Below are 5,025 nucleotides of genomic sequence, written 5' to 3' on the forward strand. Positions count from 1 at the left end.
CATAAAGTCCCACTCTGCTGATTAGAGGAGAAACCTCAAAATGGAGCGAGGTAACCAGTGATGTACCACAGGGATCAGTATTAGGTCCTCTGCTATTCCTAATCTACATTAATGATTTAGATTCTTGTATAGTAAGCAAACTTGTTAAATTTGAGAAGACACAAACAGGAGGAGTGGCAAACACTGTTGGAGCAGCAAAGGTCATTCAAAATGATCTAGACAGCATTCAGAATTGGGCAGACACATGCCAAAAGACATTTAATAGAGAAAAGTGTAAAGTACTGCACGCAGGCAATAAAAATGTGCATTATAAATATCATACGGGAGATACTGAAATTGAAGAAGGAATCTATGAAAAAGACCTAGGAGTTTATGTTAAGTTTATCTAGACAATGTGGGGAAGCTATAAGAAAGGCCAACAAGATGCTTGGATATATTGTGAAAAGTGTTGAATTTAAATCAAGGGAAGTAATGTTAAAACTTTACAATGCATTAGTAAGACCTCATCTAGAATATTGTGTTCAGCTCTGGTCACCTCGTTACAAAAAGGATATTGCTGCTCTAGAAAGAGTGCAAAGAAGAGCAACCAGAATTATCCTGGGTTTAAAAGGCATGTCGTATGCTGACAGGCTAAAAGAATTTAATCTGTTTACGCGGTGATCTGATTCAAGCATTCAAAATTCTAAAAGGTATTGACAATGTCGACCCAGGGGACTTTTTCGACCTGAAAAAAGAAACAAGTGGCAGCAGTGTGAAGTAGTGGTTAGAGCTCTGGACTCTTGATAGGAGGGTCGTGGGTTCAATCCCAGGTTGGGGACACTACTGCTGTACCCTTGAGCAAGGTACTTTATCTAGATTGCTCCAGTAAAAACCCAACTGTATAAATGGGTTAATTGTATGTAAAAATAATGCAATTGTATGTAAAAATAATGTGATATCTTGTAACAATTGTAAGTCGCCCTGGATAAGGGCATCTGCTAAGAAATAAATAATAACTAGAGTTACAAGCAACTTTACAGCTTCCAAGCAGTTATTGTAAAATTTAAGCGCATTGGTTATTATAGATGAAGCGTTATCATCACAACTGTGTTAATTTTGGCACAAATATTGGAATTATTGGTTAGTAGCCAATTTGAATTTGATTTGGATGCACACAAAATTCTAAATTGTATGCAGTCATATACTTTGAAAATAATGCACATAAGAGGCTAACATTGTTCTAAATTTGAAATCGCTCTGTTTGAGTTTGTGTGCGTGTGTGCATGTGGTGACCTATTCTTAATTTTGCAATATAAAATAAAGTCTGCAGCATGTATTGGTTCTTGTATATTTTAATGCCACTATCATTTAATGTGCATTTTTAAAGCAATAGAAAGTGATAGTGTAATGATTAGCTATCAGGGGTGCCTGGCAAATACATAATTCACCATATTTAATTGTGACCAAACCGCTACTAGGACATAACATGTGCACGATTTATGAGTAACACCACTCGAATCCTATGCCGAGGAATTATAAACAGGACAGAGGAGAGAAGAAGCTGGAACAGAACCCAGAGAGACAGTACTGGTTCTTGTATATTTTAATGCCACTATCATTTAATGTGCATTCGTAAAGCAATAGAAAGTGATAATAGTGTAACGATTGGCTATCTGGGGTGCCTGGCTTCGTTGCCACATATTCATAATTCGTGATTGTTGTTTTATCAGTTTAGTCTTAATAGTTATATAAAAAATTTAAAAAAAAACCACATGTGAACTGCATGGACAACTCTTCAAACAAAACAATATAGTAGGTTTAACCCTACAGGACCCTTCAGCGCCGTCAGGTGCCATCATTCTGTAGGTCTCAGCTGTTAGTGAAGAATATTTATTGAACGCTCCTTGCAATGCCACACGTCTCGTAGATTGAAAACACATTAGTCATAGGAAAAGCAGTGATTGGTACTCAAATGCGAGCAAATGTGTCTAAGCTGCTTTACAAAAATAATAATAATAAAAAAAAAACATTTAGTATCAGTTGCGTTCTTTCATCAGTGCATCACGGAAGAGTGACATTCAACACAGTTTTACTGTTTACTAATGCTATGCAAAAATAATATTAAAAATCAAACACACGTTTAAAATATCTTGAAAGAGGAAAATGTAAAATCTATGAAGTGATGATAATATATATTAGAAAAGATTTACTGGACTTATTTTTTTTAGCTATATGTACTTTAAATAGAAGGCAAAACCAGCCCCTTCTTAGGTGTCGCCCAGCCGAAATCTTTGAAGATCAAGCCAGCTGAGGCTTGAGACTTGTACCTGTGATCGTAATCAGTATTTTAATTAGCAAAGCAACTCATAAGGGTACTCAGCCCGAGATAACAACCGCTCTCTATGCCATAAAATAAACCAGTTTGTTATCTTGTCTGTGTGATACGCCAGCTCCAGTTGTCTGTTTGTGAGAACCAGCCTTTTGCTGGGTTTGATAACCCTTATGTTAAACAACACTTGGAAAAAAATGGGTCCTTTGAACTACAAAGGGACCAGATCTCATCCTGCTTTCCCAGTCCCTGTATACAACGCTACTCAGGGAGAGGGCACTTAATGATTACATTTGCATATGAAACTTCAAATCTTATAAGTTGGAAACTAAGTGGAGACAGACTTAGGATAGAGGGTTCTTGTTTGTAAATGTTCTTATAGTATTCTGTTGTCTGTAAGTTTTTCATGTACTGTACTGCAATGGCCTTCACAAAGGAACATTCTGGAGTGCCACATGTGTACAGTAACTACAGTAATTTTGACTACAGGGAGATATGACAATCATCTTTATTCCAAACAGAAAAAATAGATTTTAGTGTTGCTTAATTATTAAAAAGTTTGTAACCATATTATCCACAAGACATTTTTTTGGATGATATTGCTTCTGCAGCCTAGTAGGGTGCCATAGTGTAGATGACAAGTGCTGCTTCGGTGACTGATTGGATTTGTAAACTAGCCATACAGTACAGAATTGTGTTCCTAAGGTCCGTATATGACCTGCAGTTTGTATTGTGAGGACACCACTGATGCACTGCATCCAAGTTTACTATTAGATACTAGTTTACAATAGGATACACTAAGGAATCAATTTTACTATCACATCATTGGTATACAGTTTATAATACATAAAACCTACTGATTTATGATAGACAATGCAAGGCTACTACTAGAATCAAGCTGTTAAATAAAATAAAACAAGCTTTCTCGGATATAGTGGAAAACACATTTTGCAGACTGGAACAGGGAACAGAAAGCTATGTCGTGCACAGCATGAGATCACACTGAAAAAAAAAAAAAATGAAGAAATGCCAGGTTTATGTCAGTGATGCTGTTGAGGATTTGGGTGTTGAGAAGGCAAACCACCAAGTTCAGAGGCTGAATACCCTTCCGGCATGTATATCCGCACAGCTTGGTGAAAAGTCACTGCATGTGTTATCTGTAACAGCAGTGACGGAAGGTAAAGAACTTACAACAACCTTCTGACAGGCAAGAAAATTACAGCTACTGATCCTGAAGTCAAGCAGCAAATGAGAGAAACACTACACAAGCCCTGCTTTTTTTTGAGGAAAAATGCATATCAAACTTAACATCCACCGGCCCTCTGGCAGGAAAAAGCATTTGTGTGGATTGTGGTAACGATATAACCTTTGTGTGGCTTGTACTCTGCGTACTGTTGCAAGTTCTTGTTAATATGAACTGGGTCAACATTCAAATGGGCATTGCGTCACATTTCAGCATGATGAATGTATAAAAACTGTTAAAGCACACGGTACCAACAAAATAATTCCAGTAAATCTTACCTAATATATATATATATATATATATATATATATATATATATATATATATATATATATATATATCCATCATTCTGTAGGTCTCAGCTGTTAGTGAAGAATATTTATTGAACGCTCCTTGCAATGTTACACATCTCGTCAACTTTGTAAGTTTGCATGAAGGAACTAAGTCTAGACTGAAAACACATCAGTCATAAGAAAAGCAGTGATTGGTACTCAAATGTGAGCAAATGCGTCTAAGCTTCTTTATAAAAATAATAACAAAAAAAACATTTAGTATCAGTTGCATTCTTTCATCAGTGCATCAAGAGGGAGAGACATGAAATAGTTTTACTGGTTACAAATGTAAACCCAGCCCTAATATTAAACATACAGTATTAGAAAAGAATTACTGGACTTTTTTAGCTACATGTACTTTAATACCAGAGCAAGAGCCGCACGCTGCTGTTAAACAACCAACAGTACCCAGCTAAAAAGTCTCAAGGACAACACAGATAATACTGCAGCAAAATATCTCATTCATTTACTGCACACTATAAGTCATGCACAGGGGTAAGAATAGCCCACAGAAAATCTAGACACAGGCCAGCCAGGAAAAAAAAAAGCTGATAAATGGACAATTACATGAGTTCAAATGAAATTTAAAATGATCAACTTTCACTTCTAAATTAGCAGACTTTTTCTCCAGTGAAGTTGTCTGTAGACCCTTAACAATGAAACTGAACACTGGGAAGTACCTAATAGAAAACAATACTCCTCATGGACCTTCGCTTGTTTGCCTGCAAGTTGCTCAGTAAGTTAGGTCTTGAGATTGAAGAAAAATTGAAGAAAAATGTTATAGCAATTCCTGAGTAGAATCGTCATTTTTGTGCTTTACAATTGGTTAATACATTACATGTAAGATGTTTCTTTGTCAGGTTGCCTTCACTGTTCTCTTGCCTGGACTGCATATGATGACATGCATATGAGAACACAATAAAGCGAGGCAGTTCTTCCTGCGACAGCGTGTGGATGCGACAGCGTGGGAGAAGTACGAGTGGAAAGGTACAGAGCAGTTAGAAGCAGTTTGACAGCTGCAGAAGCTAAACTAAACTTCCAAAAACAATAAATAAATAAATAAATAAATAAATAAATAAATAACATGGCCTTCATTTAATACAATACTGTACTTCTGAATAGACACTCCTTGAAATGTATTT

This window comes from Acipenser ruthenus, chromosome 28 (assembly GCF_902713425.1).
Source record: "Acipenser ruthenus chromosome 28, fAciRut3.2 maternal haplotype, whole genome shotgun sequence".
NCBI classification, from domain to species: Eukaryota; Metazoa; Chordata; class Actinopteri; order Acipenseriformes; family Acipenseridae; genus Acipenser; species Acipenser ruthenus.